The sequence below is a fragment of the Pleurodeles waltl genome, chromosome 9 (genome assembly GCF_031143425.1).
Source record: "Pleurodeles waltl isolate 20211129_DDA chromosome 9, aPleWal1.hap1.20221129, whole genome shotgun sequence".
Taxonomy (NCBI): Eukaryota; Metazoa; Chordata; class Amphibia; order Caudata; family Salamandridae; genus Pleurodeles; species Pleurodeles waltl.
The window spans coordinates 630,306,211-630,331,225 of record NC_090448.1 but is presented as its reverse complement, the minus strand read 5'-3'; positions in this window follow the sequence as shown (position 1 = coordinate 630,331,225).

Sequence of the window (25,015 nt, the reverse complement as noted above, 5' to 3'; positions counted from 1 at the left end):
TATCAGGATATGGTCTGCCTTTTAAATACACTGCACCCTGCCCACAGGGCTGCCTTGGGCCTACCTTACATGTAGTAAAAGGGAAGGTTTGGGTCTGTCAAGTAGGTGCACTAGCCAGGTTGAAAGGGCAGTATGAAACTGCCCACACAGACATTGTTGTGGCAGGTCTGAGACATGTTTACAGGGCTACTGACATGGGTGGCACAATCAGTGCTGCAGGCCCACTAGTAGCATTTGATTTACAGGCCCTGGACACACATAGTGCAGATTACGGGGGGCTTACTAACAAATCAAATACGCCAATCATGGAGAACCCAATCACCAATGCAATTTAGACAGACAACATATGCACTTTAGCACTGGTTAGCAGTGGTAAAATGCCCGGAGTCCTAAACCCAACCCAAACAGATCAGAAGAAATAGGAGGAAGAAGGCAAAACATTTGGTTCTCCCTGAAAATGGAAGTAAACAGGGAGTTCCATTCTAATATGGACATGCTAATTACTAGAGAAAAAGTTCTGTTGTGCTTGTTTTTGGTTGTCATTCTTGACCTCTAAACTACATTGCCTGGTTCAGGGGGCCTTCTTAACATTGCATTTGTGTTGCAGTAATTGCCTTTTCAGGTTCTTAAAGTATCACTCAGCTCCTGTTGCTGCGTGCAACTTGAGAGATCATGCATGTGCTGAGTTTTTTACCTAACGATGGTGCTATGTACCGGGGTTCTATTTTTGTACACCACTTGGTTCCTGGGCAAAAAAACTGCAGGAGCTTAAAAGAAAATGTGTGCATTAGCTTGTATAGCTAGTGCTACAATGCCCACATGCTTTGTCCCTACTGCATGTAAAATGAAAGCCTGCACTCATTTGTATGGAAGAGCAGGTGCTGGCTTGCAGATAACTTGTGGTGGTGAACGTTGACTTATGCTCTATAAGAGGGATTTATAAGAGGTATGTGTAAGAAACCTCCTCAAAAGGTGTTCCCTCTTTAAGAGGTAACTAAGAGTGAAGCCTGATATATGTGAAATTGAATCCTGTGCTTGACAAGTTCATAAATAGAGTCTTACAGGTCAAAGAATCACCAAAGTAGGAAGGCAATGAGATATATATTTAACAGTGTGTATAGCACCAGTACCCGGTGCCATAAGTAAAAATATACTTAGCAAGGTAAAATTAAAAGTAAACAGCGTCGTAACTATTGCTACCCTGGAGAATGAAATGTACAAGGGAGACAACTTGTTTATTCAAATGGAACGAAGGAGTACATTGAGTTCAGGAACATCAATTGTAAATAACAGTATCCAATCACACTGTGACCAATAACAGTATGCAATGTGTTGCTTCATACCCATGTCACCAAAAGGACTTTCGTTTAAGTTTTTTTGCAGCACCACATTTGTGACTGGCAGGCAGTTACAGTTTTATTTGTTCAGCTAATGTAGGAAGGGAATTGAGGGCTTTGGTGTAGCGGAGACGTGGCTGCTACCTTTGACGTCATAATGTTGATCTACATGTGTAATGAAAGCATAATGTGTGACTTTATAAGCAATTTAATGGAGAGTGATGCATTTGAAGTAAGTATTGAAGTGCATTCATTGTAGTCTTAAAGAAAAGATGTGTGTGGTATAACCACATTAATTGAAATGTAACCATTGATTATTAATATATAACCATCTTCATAAAAATAGAAAACATTCATCTTCTAAACAATATTGAGTTTTATAACGTGTCTATTAACGTTGTTGACTAATCTTGAATAAATGTAGTTCTCCATCATATTCATTCAGTTCAGTGCATAAACTTTATTCAACATATAAAAATAGCCATAAAGGTACACAATTAAAACAATCATAAAAGCCACTCACATACAAGAGGTAAAAACAATCATAAAATAATGAATGAAGATATCTGAGAATGTGACTCCTCGTATCCATATTTGCATGCTACAATCTGTGCATAACCAACATATGATACTTTTCCTCAAATACATTGCCTTTAAAATATAAAGTGCCACATTATGACACACAAAAGGGGTATTTAAATCACTTAAAAACGTTGTGCAGCTTGATGGGTTCTTAAGCTCTGGGCGCCAAAGAGAGGTTTGAGATACAAATGCCTATAATGGACATAGAATTTACAAAACAACATAAAGGGGGTAATTCTGACCCCCGCGGGCGGCGGGAGCCGCCCGCCTGGAGGGAGCCGCCAAATGGCCGCTCCGCGGTCGAAAGACCGCGGAGGCCATTCTGGCTTTCCCGCTGGGCTGGCGGGCGACCGCCATAAGGCCGCCCGCCAGCCCAGCGGGAAACCCCTCCCCACGAGGAAGCCGGCTCCGAATGGAGCCGGCGGAGTGGGTATGTGCGACGGGTGCAGTGGCACCCGTCGCGTATTTCAGTGTCTGCAAAGAAGACACTGAAATACAAAGTAGGGCCCTCTTACGGGGGCCCCTGCAGTGCCCATGCCATTGGCATGGGCACTGCAGGGGCCCCCAGGGGCCCCACGACACCCCTCACCGCCATCCTGTTCCTGGCGGTCAGAGCCGCCAGGAACAGGATGGCGGTGAGGGGGTCGGAATCCCCCATGGCGGCGCAGCAAGCTGCGCCGCCATGGGGGATTCCCAGGGCAGCGGAAAACCGGCGGGAGACCGCCGGTTTTCCTTGTCTGACCGCGGCCAAACCGCCGCGGCCAGAATGCCCTGCGGGGCACCGCCAGCCTGTTGGCGGTGCTCCCGCATCCCCGGCCCCGGCGGTCCTTGACCGCCGGGGTCGGAATGACCCCCAAAGTGCTTTGTTTGCTAAACCCAACACAAGGACACAAAACCGTATCAGAGCCTGATACTGGGAAATGCCACTAAATGGTGCACAATACCCAATCTAAATCTGATTAAAACAAATCGGTGATGCATGTTAGTGACACAGGACAAATAACTTTTACAATCTTCTTCTTCCAAGGTAAGGGCTATGTAGGCACCAGATACTGGTTTCGTCAATTTAACACCGCTCCTGCAACTCATTTTATACTGCGGATAGGTCTCCTTAATAGTTTTTGTTTAAAGAGAAAGCACTTTTACTGGGTCTGACCTTATTGGTATATTGAACAAGGTTTTAAAGAAATGGTCATTATAAGGTAACCAAGGGATTCATAGAACGTAATCCAGATTTAAACAATCAAGGATGATCTGTTTAGTAAAGTGGGTTTCTTCATTTGTCCAGATTTCATACCATAGTAACAGAGGTCTTAATGAGAGAAAATCCTCCAGGAATTGTAATTTTTCCTTCTGATGTATGATCCAATTAGAAACTGAGGTAGGTAAACAGAGCAACTGTTTTAAAAAACTATTTTCCTCTGATTGTAGGGATGTGGTTTTTGTATGTTGCCAGAATCCAGCCCCGTAATTGGGCATTTTCACTACTCTAGCCTTATAGATATCAACCATTTCTCTGATCGGACGGCTGCCTAGTTTACTGGCAAATTAAAAAATACCATACAAAATTGTACTCATTTTTGTTCTGACAGTAGAAACCTGATGTTCCCAGGATTCATTGTAAAAAATGAACCCCAAATAAATAAAAGATTTTACATTAATGAAAGGGGTTTTATGGATGTAAAATGTTCTACATTTCTTCGCTTTTTTGCCACAGGTCATTGTAAACGTTTTTGAATTGTTAGTGCCATACCCTTAGATGTCATGAATTCCTCAAATACATTCATTAGTTTCTGTAGGCCCGTCAAAGTCCGAGACAGAAGGATGGCATTGTCCGCATATAATTACATGGGTATGGGACACCCTGCCACACAGGGTGGAGCAGTGCGGATAGCATGCAGAAAATTATCTACCCCATATATGAATAAAAAAAATAATAACAGTGCTAACACACACCTTTGCCATATTCCTCTCCCGACTTTAAAAGAGAGTGTACATTCCCCTGTGGGATAAAAATTAACCTTAAACGTGATAATTTCTCTCAGGGCTCCCAAGTTGACCAACATAGACCACAAAAAAGTATGCTTGACAAGGTCGAAAGTGCTGCTGAGGCCAACCAAACAAAGATACAATGCCCTTGTTTTGGCCCTAGTATACTTCCCGATTAGTAGGTTCAAATTTACACGTTGGTCAACAGCACCCAATCTTTTCTCTAAACCCGAATTGGGCAGCGGATAAAATAACCTGCTCCTGAGCCCACTCTTCCAACCGTGACAGCAGAATTATGCTTAGTACCTTAATTGAGGAGTCCAAGAGTGAAATTGAACAATCATTTTTAGGGTCTGATTTGTCTCTTTTTTTAATAAATTGGAATAATTATAGAATATCCCCATGCGGATAGAATCTCTCCAAATACTACCACATTAAATACCCTTGTTTGGACTGAACCCCATAAGTCAGTTTCTGCTTTGAAAACATCAATCAACACCCCATCAGGACCGGGAGCCCTACACCCAGGGCTATCATAAAGGGCTAAGAGTACCTCATCAATAGATATTTCCATACGAGTGGGATTTGCATTCCTCAGCCTCTTCTATTAGGTCACCATTCACGCTATTTTGCTTAAAGACTTCCAAAAAATGAGCCTCCTACGCAGAGCTGGGTACAAAGGAACCAATTTCTAGGGGGGCTTCGGTGGTCAAAAAAGGTGCATTAAGAGTTCTTGTCAATAGTTCTTGCAGCCTGGGCCAATTTCTCCCAAGATTCCTCCTGTTGCGCCCTCTTCCTTGCCTTCAAAGCCTCACTATATTTGGAATGACAGGACTTGCCTGCCACCAAGTCACTTGGGGTGCTACAAAGAGCAAGACTGAGTTCCCTCAAAGCCTTGGTGCGTGCCTGGTCGAACCAAATTCTTTTCTTCCCATGTTGGGTGGGTTTAAGTTAATATGTCAAAAGGGCCTTGATACCGCAAATATTAAGTTTCAAAGAATTTAACAACCTGTTAGAGACTACTTTGTCCTGCAGACAACAATTCAATTGCATAAAGTTCCCATTCACAATTTCCAGAACAATTCCCTTGGGGGTCAATGTCTCTCCACTTTATTCTCACCCCATTAGACCTATAGGGGGTATATTATTAATTGTGAGGAAGGCCTCCTGCCTTGGACCCCACCGTAATAATGTCAGAAAAATGGGATCATCAGATCACTTAGAACATATTGGACAATACCAAAGGTACCACACAGGCCATTAGCAATAGAGGGTACCAGGACATAATCAATCATAGAAGAAAAATACCTTCCCGTAAATGCAGGGATTCTCACCCCTTCCGCATTGCGTTTACATCCTAATAACAGTAAAGCATACTTAAAAACCATTGAGTTCAAAACATCCCCATATTCATTATGACAGAAATGATCATAACCCACCCCATCCTGGTGAAGAAACCCACATACCCGTGTCACAGGTGCGAAACAAGGTTGTACTATAAAGTTAGAGTGGATAGGGCATAGAATTGTTTGAAGACCAAGATCAAGGGCATGGGCTACACTGCTGTGGGCTGAATCGAAGACGTTATCATAAAAATTAATTAACAACATGTCTCTCCCCACCCTAGATGTTAGCCACAATAGTTGTATATGGGAACCCACCTGGGTGGTCTTTTTCACAATGACAGGGAGTTTATTCAAAATAAGGACCTGGAGCTCACCCTTAGTCCTCCCTGTTTGGGATGACATAGCATCAATGAATTAAGAAGTGCAACCTTGCACTTGGATTGGAGTTACACACCAAGGGGGCCATTACGAGTTTGGCGGTTCCATGGCTGCCATGTTGGCAGTGGCTGTAATACTGCCAACAGGCTGGCGGAGAAGACCGCCAAATTATGACCATGGCAGTCTTCACAACAGAAAACAGCCAATTCACCGCCTACACCGACAGTGCGGTCAGGCCACCACGGACAGCGGGAGGCACCTTCAGGCTGGCGGAGACCATGTTTCCGCCGGACAGATTACAAAGTTGCACACTGCCAAGGTTTCTGATGCTGTCGCACCACCACAGAAACCCTAGCGGAAACCAACAGTATAAATGGAGACCCTTATTTCAGGAAGCCATACCCGTCTGGAGCCACCATGGAACCTGAACTAGACATCTTCCTGCTGCTCCTGCTCGCCCGTCGACTCTGGACCCAGCGAAGACGACGACGGCAGCAACGATGAGAACACACACTTATCTGTCACTGTTGCATACTGCCAAGGTCATGACACGCACACACAACATACACATCCGGTATGGGTGGCGATGGCGACACATACACGTACTCATACACTGACATGCACATTCACAAACAGCCACGTACACACGCGCACAGACTCAGTACACATACCACGGCCAACACACAATACCAAAACACACACCGAGCTGCAGACACACAGCACTGTCAAACACAACAACACAGAACACCCGCAAAGTACACAACTACACAACAACCACAACACCTCATATGCATGGTCAACACTCCACAACACACACACCCACTTGACAATACATACAAAAAACACAATGTAACAACACCATTGTACCAATATACACAATCACACAGTCATACAAAAAGGCATATGTCACACCATGCAAACACACCACACAGTGGTTCTGACATACCAGTCACCACACACATGCATGCACACAGTACAACTACACAAGGGCACACCACACTCCAAATAACAAATGCCAACACAATCAATACACACAAATGCAACATAAATGAATGTCCCAAACACAAACATGCCCAACACACCATGCCCAGCCATCACTGTGGGACAAATGCAAAGCACACACTCACACACAAAAGAAAGCAGACAAGACCATAACAGCCATGAGGAATGAAAGGCAGGAGAAATATATACGGTCCAGATGTATGGGAATAAATAAATAAATAAATATGCAGTGAATAAATAACTATGTACAATAAATAAAAGCCCTTATGCCAGTCCAAAGACAAAAGTGCAACACGTACAGATGGCATGTCTGACTGTCCCTATTTGACTCCTGACTGCTAAATTACCTCCCCAGGTAGGGGCATAAAGGGGGCAGGCAGGCACCTCAGGGATTGGGGGGTGAAGGAGGTGTTTGGGCTTATCTTTGGGAGGGTGACTTTGGGCTTGCTGGGGCTTTGGACGTGGCTTAGGGGAGAGCCTGTAACACTTTGGAGGGATCAGGGGGAGGGGCATGGGTAGTAGCAAGGGGGAAGGAGAGGACTTGGAGGTGGTAGGGCAGGACTTGGGAAGAGAAACTGATCTCTTGGGGGTCACACGGGGTGGGAGAGGAGTAGGGAAAGGGAGAACACTGAGAGGAAAAACTTCTTAGACACACAGTGATAGTAGTGGCAAAAGGGTTTGGAAGTGGAGGGAGAGGGAGTTCTTGTAGGAGGTGTCTTGGTGGATGTTTTGGGTGCATGTGTGTGTGAGGAATGCTTGTGTGCTGAGTGTCTGTTGGGTGGGTGAATGTGGACTTTTATGCGTCTTGGGAGGAGGGGGTGGAGGTGCTGGGATTTACCGTGCTGGATGGGTGACTGTCTATTAGGATGGTGACTGTAGGGATGGTGGATGTGCTGCTTGTGGGTGTGTCTGTGTTGTGCTGTCTACAGATGTGGGGACTGGGGTGGATGTCTGTGGGTCTGCTATTGTGCTGACTGCGGGTAGGATAGGAGTCATGGCTGTATCAGTGAATGTCGGTGTGGTGTCTACAGGTGTGTCAGGTGTAGTGTTTGTGGTGGTGGGGGAGTCTGTGCAGGTAGTGGATATTGGTGTGTCTGCAGGTGGGTGTTGTTTGTGTGCATGCCTGTGGTGGGTCTTGTGGTGCTTGTGTTTGTCTGAGGAACCCTTGTCTGTTAAGGTGGATGCATGCTTGCCTTTCTGTATGCTCTGGCTGGGACAGGGAAGAGGGGTGTGAGATTTGGAAGAGAAAGGTGAAGAGGGGATGGAAGCAAAGGGTGACTGGCTGCGGTCAGTGCGTAGGCCAGAGCCTGAAAGGATCTCTGTAGGCCACCCAGTGCACCTTGAATGCCCTCCAGGAATGCATTGCTCTGTTGGACTTGAGTTGTATGTCCCTGGATGGCATTCACAATGGTCGACTGTCCCACAGAGATGGACCTCAGGAGGTCAATAACTTCTTCACTGAGGGCAGGAGAGCTGACTGGGGCAGAGGTGCCTATGGCGAAGGAGACACCCACCCTCCTGGGTGAGCAGACACAGACAACTGGGTTGGGAGCTACAGGGATGGCGGTTGTAGTAATGGGGGGTGGCAGACAAAGATGGTGTGGGGTTGGTCCCAGATGGGTCCGCCACCACCAGGGAGTGTCCTGTGGGCGGAGGATTCTGAAGATGATGATACGCAAGATCCAGTCTCCCCTGTGGTACTCCCCTTGCCCTCTGGGCCACTGGGACCTTCGCTGTTGGTGGTCACAGCACTCCGGGTCCCATTGCCAGCAGCATCCCCCCTCGCCTGTGCCCCGTTTTTTATCACCTGCTGATGCACACAAATAGAGAGAGAGGGAGGGTAGACAGAGAGGGAGAGAAAGGGTATTCCTTACATACCCACATGTAAAAATGCACAACTGTAGGTAAACACCTCCAGGCTAGGTTATCTCTATTGGCATTACACGTATCCTGCATCATGTCACAACATGTAACAACTGTCCACCCCTTTATGTCATTCCTCACTCCCTCATCAGATTCCAAGTAACTTAGCATGAACACCTGTAAAGCCATGTGAGCATGCTACTCGTGTCCTGGCAGAAGTAGGTATTTGAAAAATATTCCAGATCAGATCTCTCCACACTTCTATCACCTACTGGAAGAGCAGGTGACTCATCACAACACATTATGCATGTCCTGAATCAAAACCTGAACAGCCCATCTCAATTTGTAATGTCCCTTGATAGTGTAGACTACCATATTCACATACCACACAGCACCTGCCATATATATCACATGGCTGACTGACCTCCTATACATATGTGGCAACAAGGGTACCTGAACTGATGAAGCCAAAACAATGGGGGCTCCCCTACAGGTAACAACTGATGTGTTAAAATACATGTTTCTAGTACAGCCATTGCATGACATTCACACATTCACAGAGGAATATCTGCAGACACAGAACATAGATACACCCGATCACTGCATAAATGCATGTGCAGCTACGATGGCCTGCATAGCACTGAGTGCAGTGTCAAAACAACTACACTTCAGGCAGCCACAACTGACATCATATGCCACCTACTATTCCACCTGACATGCAGTTCTAGTTCCAGTACTTGACTACATAAGTAAAAATACTTCGCTCACACCATACCTGACAAGTGATTACCTGTACCTAACTCCAGACTACACAAATTGCACACGGAAATGACATGTACACATGATGTACACATGGACTTACACGGCTGCATCATTTCCCATCACAGGAAATACCTGCTTTAGAAATAGTGGTACAACAAAACCATTACTTCATGATCACATACGTGCAACAATACCTAATCCTCACCAGACTCGACACATTAGTTAGGCCAAGGGTAGCAAAGATTGACCCACTTCATATGTTGTGCCCCCAAGTAACCATTGAGACATGATGTAGACAGCATATTACGAAGTTTGCTGAGGAATTGGTAGGGCATTGCCACACATAGTATTGACATACCATATTGTAAAAGGCTAGCTCTGCCAAGCCACATACCTCCTCTAGAACCAAACCATTGGGACAGAGATGAAATGCCCACACGTCAATCGCATGGAAAAGCATTATGAGTCTAAATACATAAATCAGACATTAAAAGTAGATTGTCCTTTCAATGCAACCTTCACATACCCCATAGAATGGAGATGAACGGCCAATGGGGGTACAACAACAAACACAGATATGGACTGTCCTACACAGCCCATATCTGTAGTGTAAATTAAATGGTAGCCTCACATGAAGTCCATCTCTGTACCTGTACTAGTTATGTTCGGACCCTGTATCAATTAAGTGAGTCACCCAGTTGATACAACAGGTGAGCAGCACAGACAGGAGTAGTTAGACACCTTGGAGCCACTAACACTCATATGCACGTGGATGGACCAGGTATGAGTTAATGGGTATGGTGAAACATCAGCTCACATCCATAGGAATGGCAGGATGGGACAACACATGTGGCATTGACATTTGAGCATGTCCACATGCAGTCAGAATGATGTCTTGATACAGGAGTCCAGAACTTACACATAGCTAACCATGATGCCAGATTCACATCTCACACACTGGTAAGGTGGTGCCAACTGATTCCCTCTAGTCTAGAAACATTCGTCACCTACTACATTGTCACAGAAGCTACAGTGAAACAGCAAACACCATACAACCAGAGCCAAGAACCAGGAAACAGTCAGTACCTACCTCCTGGTGGCTGCTGTGCTGTGCCCAAAAGCCCATCCACCTCAGGGTAGGCCACAGCCAAATTGCAGGCCATTGCGGGGAGATCAGGGTCCGATGGTCACCCCTCTCCCTTTGGGAGGACATACCCAGCTGGGCCTCTGCAAGTCTTCCAGGCCCAGCATCTCTGGTCTTCCCATTGCTTCCAACAATGGGTGCTCTGCCGGATGTGGACCCCCAGGGTCCGCACTTACTTGGCGATGGCACGCCAGATCCCCTTCTTCTGATGGGCATTCACCTGCATTGATGACACAGAAAAAAGGAGAAAATCATGAACAAATGCCCCATACCAACAGGAGTTGATACTACACCACTGTAACACCAAGTTATCACACATGCCCATCCTCTCAGCACACACACCTGTACGGTATGACACATGCATACATCTACTCTAACTACAGTTCACATGGCCGACTCACCGTCACACACAACCCCAATCACACACGGCTGGGGCACTGGACTCATCTGCTCCATATAGCTGTCAAGACAGTGGTAGAACCTCCTCCACTAGCTTCTCCAGCTCTTCCTGTGTAAAGGCAGGGGCCCTCCCACCTGCAGTACATGGCATGATGGCTCCCAGAGGCAATACACAGCAGCTCACGTAGTGGAGGTCTTGCTAGCAATGGTGCTAGGAGTCAAGTGAGCAAGACTACAGAAAACGTCTGTCACGGCCGCCACGTACAGGACCGTCACTGACGGGCATCAACATTGGCCCCCAGTCCACCATAGGCAGCAATGTTAACCTATGACAAGTTGCATGGGGGTTACAACCGCCTACTGCCATGACGACTTACGCAAGCAGACTTAGGTCACTTCCAACTGTTCAGAACAGTAGGTCAGGCGCCTGCCACTTTGGGCACATGCACTCGATGCATGTGCCTCGATAATGGGACAATCATGAGAATATGATGTGTTGAGCCTGTATATATGTGGATAGTTCTGTGTAACTACTCTGAGGTACATAGGCATTAAAAAACTATAGGTTGATTTAATTACATATGTGTGAGCAGTGCAGGACTGCACAGTCACCCACACATTTTCTTATACATTTGTGTCATGTGTCCTATCTGACTTACATTTCAGCCAATGTGCTGCAATGACAGTGTATGATGTGCATTTCTATGGTCTGTAATGTTTATGGCAGCACTGCTACGCATCCCCTACACGTTAGGTGTATGCTACTATATCATGTGCTGCTGACCTGTGTCTACTGCATGACTTTTTGTACATTCTCTCCTCTCAACATGGATACCCTGCCATGAAGGAAATGAGACAACCACCAGTGTACTGTCCACTGGTAGACCTGGCAACTGTGGGGGACAGGCATGTCATCCAGACCTATCATCTGAATAGCCAGACCATAATGGATCTGTGTAGGCAGTTGGAGCCAGATCTGATGCCAGGCAATGGCAATCCCTATTGCACACCTCCTATCGTTCAACTATTGTCAGTGTTACACTTCCTGGCCACAGAGTCATTCCAGAATACTGTCGGCCTAATAGCAGGGATGTCTCACCCCATGTTGAGTCTTGTGTTAAGGGATGTACTGTGTGCTTTCTTGAAACACCTGGATAGCTACATCAGGTTTCCCCAAAGAGCGGATATGGCCTATGTGAAGGCTGACTTTTATCAGATGCAACACTTTCCTCATGTGGTAGGGGCCATTGATGGCACCCATGTATCCCTGGTCCCTCACAGTGTCAATGAACAGGTGTATAGGAATAGGAAGAACTACCACTCTATCAACGTGCAGGTGGTGTGTCTGACAGACCGGTACATCTCCCAAGTGACAGACAAGTTTCCTGGATCAGTGCATGACTCCTACATTCTGCGGAACAGCAATGTCCCACACATTATTGCACGACTACACACAGAGAGGGCCTGGCTGGTTGGTAAGTATGCATTGTTATGTGTTTGTATGTAATGTGACCTATCATCACAATCTGCCCACTTGCTGAACCTTCAATTTAAATTGTACTACCATTGGGTTCATAGGTGACTCTGGCTATCCAAACCTTCCTTGGCTGTTGACACCTGTGAGGTACCCAGCCACGCCAGGGGAACTCAGTTTCAGTGAGGCCAATGGGAGGATAAGGGGTGTAATCGAACAAACTTTCAGCCTCCTGAAGGCAAGATTCAGGTGTCTGGACCTATTTGGAGGTGTCCTCCTCTACTCGCACCCCAAGGTTTGCCAAATCATTGTTGCCTGCTGCATGCTCCACAATCTACCCCTGGGGCGTCCGATACCGTTGATAGTTGATGACAGTGAGGCAGCTGTACCTGTGACTGCGCATAGTGATATGGAAAGTGATGAAGAACCAGAGAAAGAAGGAGCAACTTACTGTAGGACTGAGCTCATCAATCAGTACTTCCAGTGACATACAGATTTGTGAGGTGGGCCTTTTCAGTTCTTGTCTGTTCACACTCAGAAGTGGATAGCTGACATTATACCTCCAGACCTTTTGCATTTGTGATGGTGTAATGATGTCCAATGCCTATGTGTGAGTTGTGGAAGCACACAGATAGAATGCAAGGTGTAATATTAGTGGTTCACCTCTAACATGTGTTGTGAAAACTGATTCCAACATTCACTTCCTGAGCCTGATGCTCTATAGGTCCAATCTGGGTCCCAACTAATTGGAGTTATAGTACAATAGGCACACAGTTGATTGCCTGTATATGTGCTTACAGTGTCATCATGCCTTCCATCCTGATGGCACTCTTTGTCGTGCTCTAACTGCAGATTGCTCAACGGATTATACCCTAGTGTTACTGTGGATTTCAACCTCACTCTCTGACATCTGCCCAGTGACATTACTGTTGTCATGTGTGTCCTGCTGAGGGAGCCTCTGTCTGATGGTAATTACACTGCCAGTTTGAATCAGGGGACATTACCAGACCACAGCTGGGTAGGACAATTGTTGTTGTATCATTAAACACACATATACAGTAGCTGCGTCCATAAGTGATTTATTGTGCATTTAGGTTTTGTGACACATGAAATAAATGTGAACTACATAACAAACAGGTGATGAGTGGAGTCATGGATTGATCAGAGTATCTGCTACAACATTTGGCCACACAGGTCCAGTGGTCTTGTACCATGGGAAAATGGAGTTCTGTCTCAGAACAGTCAACAGGGTATATCAGTGTCACACAAGGGTGACAAAGCAGGAGAAGTTCACTACCTGACAGTGGCTTTGGTCTTGGCATCTACTCCAGACGGATGTCTGGTTGGAGGTCCACGTTTGTGGGGAGTTCTTCAGCTACAGAGGGAGGGGAATCTGAGGCTTGGGGTTTCCCTCTCAGGGCCTTCATTCCACTAGCTGCTGTCCTGATGTAGAGGGAGCAGATGTCACTGTGCTAGTGGAAGGGGTCTGATGGTGGGTTGCTCAACCACGCAGGGTGCTGTTCATATCCCTCAGCACCCCTGCATGGTGACATTGTGTGCCTGCCACTGACTTTCTGATGGTAGTCCCTTTGCAGCCTTTGATTTCCCCAATATGGTGATGATCTGGTCCTTCTTGTTCTGGGACGTTTGGTATGCTCTCAGGATTTGGCAGATGGTATCCTGGTCAGTGGAGTCCCTTGGGTGCCTCATCCTCTGGCCCACAGCATCCCTCCCACACTCTCCGCCCCCAGGTGGCTGTGCCCCGGGCACAGTGTGCCCACGCCTAGTGTTGGCAGGACCATCATTGTCTGGGCTGTGAAGGTCCAACTCAGGTCCCTGTACTGTGGGACACACATTAGATTGAACAGTCCTTTAGACACAGGTTTGGGGTGCTTGGTTGGCTGTGATATCGGCGCAACTGGGGTGGGGGGGGGATTGATGTGGGCAAGGTGAGGCTGGGAGTCATCAACTGACCAGTTGACTTGGATGGGCCAGGTAGGTCGTCACTGTCCAGACATCCAGTTGTATTGTCCTCACCCGGGCCTTCATCCCTAGGAAGGATGGCAGTGTCTGGTATCCTCTCCATGGTGGCAATGATAGGGTTACCTGTGGATGGAGTGAGACATAGAGTACAGTTAAGATGGTGTGTTTGGCTCCCTCTTTGTGAGATGCAGACAGCAGATTTTCATGATTCCCTTCAATGACAATAACAGATGCTGCACCGTATAACGTGGTAGTATACATAAGTCTGTGACAGGAGTACCATACTCTATGTTGGGCGCTGTCATCAATGATCTGTACATATGACACTGCTGATGGGTTCTGTCACTTTCTGACTCTTGACATGACTATTCGACTCTGCGACCTAGTGAGTAATCAGGCTTGGTAGTTGTCACATAATATGGCTGCACATTGCACCATGGTGTCGCATTGGGAACACAGTTTGTGGTTATGCTAGGGTAATATTCCTGTCTCTGGATGTTGTGCATGTGCATGGAGTCTGGCATCCTACTTTCCAACCCATGGTCAGTCCATTACAGGCTTGGGGATATGGCTCAGTGTCCATTTGGAATTGCCACTGAGCTGTAGCTGTGTTTTGCCTTGCTTGCCATTGTAGTGTGCCATTGCATTGCTGTCATGCCATGTACTGGTTCTCAGTCGTATATTCTCGTTGGTGTAGGTAGTACAATAGTCATACATGCATGAAATCTGATATTATGTGCACATTGCAGGTTTTTGCCGTAATGGGTTGCTGCATTGTGGGAGTCGTAGTGATAGGATTCGCCTGTGGTATCCATACCCTTGCCAAGGGCTTTGCAGGTGGGGGCATGCAGGGAAGGGGCATTGGTTGATTGGCCGGTAGGTGTAGTGGGATGTTCAGTGAGTTAGAGGGTGCTTGGGTGGTGAGGACGAATGCAGGACACAACAATTGTGTGACATTGATGTTGCGGGTACTTACCAGACTCCAGTCCCCCAGATATTCCATTCAGGCCCTCAGAATGCGGTACATCCAAGACCTTCTCCTCCCAAGATGTGAACTGTGGGGGAGGAAGTGGGGGCCCACCACCAGTCTTCTGCACAGCTATCCAGTGTCTTGATGCCATGGAACGCACCTTCCCCCATAGGTCATTCCATCTCTTCCTGATGTCGTCCCTTGTGCGTGGATGGCTGCCCACTGAGTTGACTCTGTCGACTATTCTTTTCCATAACTCCATTTTCCTGGCAATTGCTGTTTGCTGGACCTGTGCTCCAAACAGTTGTGGTGCTAACCTGACAATGTCATCCACCATGACCCTCAATTCATTGTCGGTGAATCGTGTGGGGACATGGTTGTGAATGTGTTGATGGTGTGGGGGTGGTGTTGTGTAGGAAAGGGTGCAGTGTTGGGATGATTGATAGGGTGTGGGCAGTGTGTTGTGAGGGACGGACGGTTGTCTTGGAATGTGTGTGCTCGTTATGTGTGTATTGTGCTCTTTTTAGTTGGTGTGAGATGCATGTAATGTGTGTGTGCCTATAGTGTTAGAGTGCTCCCTCTGTGTATGTGTTTCTCAGTATTGCGGTTTTGTTGCAAAAATTGTGGGTTGTGTGTGGGTGTGTTATATAGTGTTGTGTATAGGTGTGTTGGTTGTGTGGATGTGTGTCAGGCGTGGGCCATTCAAACTGTGGTGTTCTGTCAGTGGTGGTTTCTGACCACGGCGGCTTGCACTGTCAATGTTTTTCTACCATGGAAGCACTGCTGTGGTGATTTGTGGGTTGTAATCTGGAGGGCAGATTTGTGTCGGGCTGGCAGTGGAACCGCCTCTTTCCCACCCTCCAGTGTCCTGGCGGTTTTGGATTTTTGGCTGTTTTTGACAGTCTTCATGGTGTGAGTCGTAATGTGGCAGTTGGATGACCGCCTACATGGTGGTCTTTTGGCGGCCGCCACTGCGGCAATCTTCCAAATGACAGCCAAACTTGTAATGAGGCCCCAAGTCTCTTGGATACAGATAATATCCAATCCCTTAATGATGTTATTCAATTCTTCAGACCCTATCTTATTTGATAACCCTCCCACATTCCAAGTTGTAAATCTGTAACTCTCAACCAGGCAATCATCGTTTTCTCGTGAGCCGATCTCAATAATGAGCTCTTTAATGGTGTGCCCATCTTCAGCTATAGTAACCACATTCCCAGATTCAATGCATAGTATTTGTAAATCTATTGCCATCCCCACTGAAACTGGGGGGCCCCACAACAGACTCATTACCAGTTATGGGTTTTTGGACCCTTCTAGATTAGCAGCTCCTGCCCCTTTGTACAGCTGCCCACCATGGCTTTGTCAATCATTTTCCGACAGCATGCTAAGGGCCTGGTACCTACTACCTAATGACATGGTGGGATGGATAAGATTATTTTAGTTCAACAGTCTCTGCTCCTTTGTTAGAGCATGTTGTGGATTGACCGTGGGTTGCAAAAGGAGGAAGATCATGGTATTTCCATCAGAAAGACATGGGGCAGCCCTAGCTAGTATTTCCCCTGCAAATCTTGGTCTCGGAAAATTAATAACACAGTAACCACCAAAATGTTTCCTTAATGAATCAATCCACCTCTCCTAGCAAGTAAAATTTGATGTGCTCTTTCTGGCGGGGATAGATGTTTTGAAGCTAACCAATGAATTACTTTGTTCTTCAAAATCTCCAGGGTCTCATGCTGTCCTTGATTCAAGGGTGGGATATTGACCAAAACTGCTAGATATGGGCAGCAGGCTGGCAGTAAACTGATTGTAACAATTTTGTCTGGGGTCAATAAAACACTTGTCTCAGTAACATTCTTCAACTGGAGTTGCAGCATGGGACCCAAATTTGATGTTGAAATTGTACTCAGATTGGCCACAGACGATGCTATTACATGATGCCATTCATTCAAGTTCATTCCCTGAGCCTGAGCTGCTCTAGTCCCCTCAAATTGCGGTCCAGATAGGGGGCACCCTGGAACACCTTCAACCACATTACCTGCATCTGGTGGAGCCATCATGTTACCATGCCCAACGGATTGCAAAACTCCCACTAAACGTTGATGGTCCAATAGATGGGTAGACAATTTCTGGCAGAGATTGATAACTTTTCCAACTTGCCCTCTAGTCTTTCCAACTTATCCTTGAGAGGTGTCAGCAAGTCACTAAAAGCAGCTAGAAATGTACTGCAGGATGGACCTCCTAGCATCTCTTCCAATGGGGGGATGGGGAGACATACTCTCAAGACAAGGTGAATCAGATAAACACAAATTTTAAGTTACTGCCTTCCTGCACCTCTTCTGCTGTTTAGGTCCAGGAGAATGAACACCTGATGTAGAGGATTTGCTGCAGTGGCCGGGAATTGAAGGCTCTCAATTGGACCTGGAACCTCCCTAATAATAGAGCCAAACCTTCCTACCGGCTCTTGCTCTTTATCACAAACAGAACCAGGGCCAATGTTTTGGTCCACGATGTCAGGTGATGGTACTGCTAATTCATTAAGTTCAGCTGCCCCCAAGGATAAGCACCTTCACGCCAGGTCAATTTCCTTTGAAATAATTCCCACAGCCTGTGCAAGTAAAAGAGTCTATAGTGGTACATGCTGCCTTTGCGGCTGGTTTATTATTCCCTGGCTTGCACTTAACCATATTGGAAAGCTATTACAACCTCAGGCCCTGCTGACTTCTTTAAGGCTCCCAGACTATTGCAGCTCCCAAGACAAAAACACCCGGGCCTGAGGACCAAGAGAGTGGGCCCAGCCCAGCCTCATACGGGTGTGGAAGGGCACACACAGGCCCGCACTTGGCCTTGTCTTCTTCCGGGAATACGCCCGGGTGCATCCTGGGCAGCGGGACCGCAAATTCCTTAAATGTGCCTCCGGGTGCACCCGATGATATCAAGTGGCCTCCTGCCACACTGTCTGCTGGGCTCTGGGGTGCCTTGTGGTGTGCAGCCCCCCAGCCCATCTCAGCAGTCTCCCTCAGGGGAAAGTGGGACCGCAAATTCCTTAAATGCGTCTCAAGGTGCACCCGATGATGTCAAGCGGCCTCTGCCTCACTGTCTGCTGGGCTTTGTGGTGCCTTGTGGTACCTGGCCCTCCCAGCCCGTCTAAGCAGTCTCCCTCTGGGATAAGAGGGACAGCGAATTCCTTAAATGCCCCTTCGGACATACCCAATGATGTTAAGCGGCCTCCTGCTTCACTGTCTGCTGGGCTTTGTGTTGCACCCCCCCCAGTCCTTCTCAGCAGTCTCCCTCAGGGAAAAGCGGGACTGTTAATTCCTTAAATGCGCCTCTGGGTGCACCGAAGATGTCAAGCAGCCTTCTGCCTCACTGTCTGCTGAGATTAGAGGTGCTTTGTAGTACTCAGCCTCCCCAGTCGGTCTCAGCAGTCTCCCCCCATCATATTCATTTACATGCATTAACAGACCATTTTGTTTTGTATTAATAGTATCACAAAGTTTAAATGAGAATGTAACTGGCATTTTTAATGCAAAAGTCAAAAGTAAAATGAGTTCAGTGTTCAATTCTAATTCTGTGTTAAATGAGCTGTTCTTGGGCTTACTAGGATTTCCTAAATGTGAGAAACTGTTCTCCATTTCAGCTAAAATGTCATTTCATTGTAGGTGGCTTTCATATAAAATGTTAATTTAGAAATAGATGTGGTATTGTCTTAAACATAGAGAGCCTGAGAAAGCAACTTTGGAGAAGGTACATAAAGAGACCGAGAATGTGAAGACCGACACTATTCATAATATTGCAAAGCTGTACAGAAAACTTCCAAGGATGGTCCAAGAGCTATGTTTAAAGTTTGTCATGAAATGTGAGACTAACCCACATGATCTTATGATGCTTGGGTGTTACCTAAGGACTAATCATTGTTTTTAACTAGAACTTTCACTGATCGATTGGAGGCAGAAGACTGATTCCCTTGAAAAAAAAGTGGTACAGGCCTCAATCCCTTGCCCCACATTTTCCCAATGCTTGCTTAGAGATATTTAGATTTTTATCTCACCCAATGAGAAGAATCTTGACTGAGCTTCTGAAATGTTGACACCTTTCCTTTTTACATACTTTTTGCCATCTTTAGTTTCTTTTTGCCCAAGATGTCCTTTTTGCCGATCCTCTTTGTCCTGTTTTTTGCTTTTTGACTTTGGTCCTTTTGTCCTATATATAGGGAGAAATCCCATGGGCCCTAGGTAATTTTGTTAAATGATTTTTATTTGCTCTAAAGTGTAAAGGATTAGGGCCGTGCTTATTCTCTGAACATCCAATTTTGCCATTGTTATTCTGCATTACAGTGATTGAATGTTTAATTTGTCATACTGATCCATCTAAACTTTTTTTGCGCTTCGGTTACCCTATGGTGACCTTGTATCTTTATAGCTTGTTTTTGAGAAATGTTTGCATTAACCTAAGTATGAACTTGTAGTAAACCCTTTAACTTTATTTCCGATTTGGGTTTTCATTGCGTAGCCAAATTGGTTACACTGTAAATTAATTGTTGATTGATTAGCATGTTTACCTAACTTCTAACCCTTGCTAGGATGAAAAGATCTGGCAAGTTTTATAAGAGCATACAGAAAATGCTCCACAAAATAGAACCCCATTTCAATGTCTGTGTTTTTTGCTTTACAATAGCTCAGACATGACAGCGCTGGCCCACTTAGAGCATGTGTTTTGCATAGGTGTTGTGCATTCTAGAGTATCATCACTACTAAAGTGCAAAAAGAGTAATGTACTCCTGTTAATGTGCCAAGACTGAAGATTCATATTACAAGGTTCTGTTTGAACTGGTGCTTTGTGCAGACATTAGTTTCATCCGTCCCACCTATACTTGTCTGTGATGTTGACTGGCATGTAGAGCAGCAATGAAGGACGTCCCCTTCAGCCTGCCTTGGGCAAGCATCTGTATGGTGCCCCACCTGAGGTTCAGTGTCCGCATTTATGTTTCCACAGTTCGCCTTCAGGTGTTGTTTGTCCTGCCTCTCTTTCTTTTCTCTCTCTTATGCACCACATCAAAATAATTTATTTCATGTAGGTAAAGCACTATATACACCCAAACTGGTATATGTGATACATATATTTGTTCGAATAAATTACGGAAATAAACATACACTGCTGATGTAACCTGATCAATAGCATGGTTGTATCAGAATAGAGCAACTAAGGGTGCCTTAGTGAAGGAGACATAAAAAGCAAAGGAATTACATTTTTTACTCATTGTCTGATCACGATCTTGACCCTATCTACCTTATTATAGAGCTAAAGGAAACAGTGTTATAAAATATCGGTATACCATTTGAGTGAAAGCAAAAACAAAACATCTTAGGCTTCTAGAGGGTCTATGATGTAAACAAAAAAACGTGTTAATCCTGTAGGAGATATAACCCTCCTACTTTGAGGACTTCTGGAACCACTTTTTTGTCATATTCCATAATAAAAAACTGCACGTTTGGTTTTGCTCTGGTAACCTTTTGGCATATAAATTCAAGCAAAGTACAGAACTTTTTCAAGTTATGGGTTGGACTACGTTGTACTTATTGCCAATACAAGGGTACACTTTGATTTAGAGCATAGCAGACCAATAAAGTATGTTTGTACTTTACAGCTAAAATTACATTTTGCTTTTAAGGGGTCTGTTTGCAAAGCTAAATTCACACTTGCCAATGTATTCGCCTGTAAATCTATTCCTGCACCTAAGTATAAGTTTACAGTTTTCTGCTATCCTCCATTTTTGGATACAGATTTACACCTAAATGTAGACTTACATGTCTCCACCCCCTTTAACACTGAATTTACAAGTGTAAATTAAGTTTTAAGATATTTGTTCTAGTATCTTTTCGCATGTAAGTAGAAATATTTGCCACCCTGATGGACATCTCCCTAGGGGAAAGAATTGAAAAAAATGCTAAAGTTTATTATTCTAAAAACAATTATTAAACATTTTTTTTTATACAAGATATAATGTAAAATAATTTAAAAATATATAATATAAATATAGAACTGATGAATTAAATTGTTGCAGCACATTATCTCATTACATTGGATGTATATTACATTATTAATTTAAATATATTTATTTTAAGTATGAATGATATCTCTCACAGGATAATTTAAAAACAATCACACCCCCAGTAACATTTGAATTTTTTTTAATGTGTTAAACTTTGTTAAATTCTATGTGCTGAGTTCATTTAAATTATTTGTTGTGTTTTAACAGAAGTCTACTTTAATTTTCAGATTAAGTATATTATTGAATCCTAAACTACTACAATACTTGTAAATTATTGTACATCAATTTTGACATAAAAAGATATATTTATTAAAAGTTGAAATAATTGCATTTATTTAACATTATTTCCTATGGTGTGTCATTTTAAGTCCATTCCTCCATTATTTTTTATGGGAGTGTGTTGCAGTACTTGTGAAAGGCTGTGTATGGTGCTTGACTTACTCCAAGGCTGTACTGGAGTATATTTACTACTGTTTTGTTGTCTTTTGTAGGCCTGTGCTTAATTTACATTAGTTTACAACAGAATAATTCATGTAATTTTTGTCATTTAGCATTACACTTTCCTATCACTTCTCAGGACAGGAAGTGACATCACTGAATTTCCCATCATCCATATAGAGAAGAAGTGACATTACTGGGTTACCCACCAAAACTGTCCTTAGAAGAAGAAGATGCTAATACTAACATGGCCCTCAACACCCCCTCTCAACACACACACCGCACAAGAACCAACGAATACACTCCACCCTACACCACATGCCGAAGCAAATCCTCAAATCAATACCCACTCACATGCATGTTTCTTAACACACAATCACTCAGTAAACTCACAACCGAAATATGGGACATGCTGACCAACATCTTCTTCCTCAGAGAGACCCGGCTCAACCCCTCATCGGCTCCTGAAATAGCCACAGCAATCGTAGCAGGCTACAAGATCGCACGACAGGACCGCCTTCACAAACCAGGAGGTGGACTCACTATCATCTACAAGGAATTAATTGAAAGCACAACATAAACAGAGAACGCCATTCATGGAACACCTGCACTTCAAGCTGCAAATATCTTAAAACTTCAACCTGAACGAAACCTTCACCTACTGACCACCCGGACCACATGTCACTTTTACCTACCTCATCAGTGACCTCATCGCCCTGCTCACCATTGACTCCAGCAAATCACACAAATTTCACACATCCCCATTCTTTATGGCTATAGTAACTTTAGAATTGTTGTTAGTGAATAGCAATGTGCTTAGTCTTTTTTTGGGTTGGTGTTTGTCATTGTCTGTCCCTCCTTAAACGTCTCTTTACTTTTCTATAAAGCCATCCTATTTTTTAGTAGATATTGCCCACTTCCCCTAGTCCCTCCCACATTTATTGCTAAGTAGCAAATTTACATAGGTGGCGATCCCTATATAGAAAAGCTGGAAGATTTCGGCTCGTAGGTTTTGTGGATTGTAATGCTGGCATTTTTCATGATGTGATCAGGCATAGTGGCGTAACTACTTAATAAAAAAAGAGTATGCAATAGAAAGTTTTGTCTTGGAAGCTACAGTAGGCTGGGTGGGCTAACCTGCGTACTCTACTGGGGTGTTCTTGATTATCCTACTGCTTAAGTAGCATAGACCTCTTTTTTTGAAGTGCATGGTGAGCTAAGCACATGTTTTTTTAGTTTATAACACTTTGGACTTTTTCCATGTAAATTTGATCTGATCCAGACCAAATTATTGTGAATCATGTGTTAAAGTGCCGGGTGACTTTCTTGTACAGGCTCAAGTACACTGAATTAGTGCATATGGAGTGAAACACCATAACTGCCCTTCAAACAAACTAAGGGGCATATTTATAGGCCCCTAGCGCCACCTTGCACCACATTAACGTCATTTATTTTTACATTAATGTGGCGGAACGAGGGCAAAATCCCCACGCCAGATTTACAGAGTGGTGCAAAGCGTGCATTGCGCCACTCTGTAACCCTTTGCGCTACATTATGCCTGCAACAGGCATAATGTATGCAAAGGGGCATTCCCCCGTTAGGGGAGCAGGTAAAATGGTGCAAGGAAATCGATGAGATTTTCTTGTGCCATTTATTACGACACTTTTAACGCCAGCTCACAAGCAGGCGTTAAAAGGGGGCTTCCATTCTTTATAATGGGCCCATATGTAATCTGCAGGGATAGAGCAAATATGTTGGCGCTACTCCTGCAGAGTACATCAATAGCGTCATCAAAAATGACACTATTGCCCCCTACCCTGAGCCATGATGCGCTGTATTTTAAATACGGCGCACACATGGTGGCAGTAGGGGGGGTGCTAAGGGGCACAAGGAAAGTGGCGCTGCACTGGGTGCAGCGCCACTTTCCATAAACCTGCCCCTAAGTACTACTATAAGATAGCTAAGATGTTTTTAGTTTTCAAGCAATAGCTGTTACATGTTTTGAACATCTTGCTCAGATTATCGCCCCTTTAAGTTTACCATCCATGGTCACTCTCTCTACCTCTCAGTTTTTCTAGCTCCCCTCACTTTGTGACCCTTTCTCCCCCATTATCTTCTCTTGATTTCCATTCTCTCACTTTCCCTCGCTCACATTCCTGTTCACTTTTGCCTCCCCCCCTTCTTTTTACCTTTCTCTTGTATCACTTTACCTTTTTCAATTTATCTGTTCTTTTATTTTTCTCTCCCTCTCATATTTGCCACATTCTTTCTCCCCCTTTCTTCCGCTTCCTATTCCCTACTCTCTTGGGTCACCCCCTTTTTGTACCTCTTTGGCATGACTAAATTACTAACTGCGGGCTCCAAAGGAGTAGAGTGCTACCCATCTGCAAAGAACTTTAGCTCACCGCCCGGGGTAGTAAGTGCTCTATAAAGACTCATAATTATACTATTCTAGACCATAGCATGATCAGGCCAAGGTTTGTGACCGTGGAGGCTGAACGTGGGGTGACGGCTCCTAGCCATGAAAGGGAGAAGCTAGTGGAGTAGCCTGGGCCTGTGCGTACTTGGGGCTCATTAGGAGTGGTAATTGTCTCCCAGAGAATTACCAATACCATGAGCACCAGTAACTCGGGGCACATATTTCTACTTACATGCGAAAAGTTACTAACTAGTATAAATATCTTAAAACGTACTTTACACTTGTAAATTCACTGTTAAAGGGGGTGGAGACAGGTTTTTGGGAACTAACATGGGGTATCTGGGTTTCTGCAAAATTACACACATGTTTAGCTGGGTATTTGACGAGCGAAGTATTCGCGTGAAAAACACCGAACCCAAAGCACACCTGATGACGCAGAAATGAAGGTTTTACATTTATTAGCGCATAAACGTAGTGCTGCAATAATCAAGTGTGACTTTGACTGAACTAGTAAACATTGTACGACTCCGAGTGTAGGAGTAGGGAAGTCGTCGAACTTCATAGAGAATAGCGGAGGTGCGACTCCGAGTGTAAGAGTAGGGAAGTCGTCGAACTTCATGTGCATGTGGCGCTTTGTGCAGAAAAAGGTCCACGTGGTTGTTGTTGTTGAGACGGGCCCTGCGAGGTCAAGAGACTCCGGAGTATGTTGAAAAGAGTATGAGACACTTGTTTTATGTTGTGGTCTGGTCGGTTTAATAGGTTGATCGGGCGTGGTCAACGAGTCGGTACGTGTGTTAAGGGAGTGAAAGAAAACTTCGACTTCGGGCTTTGACAAATTCTAAGTGCACTAGAATAGATCATTGACAAGTTGAGAGCA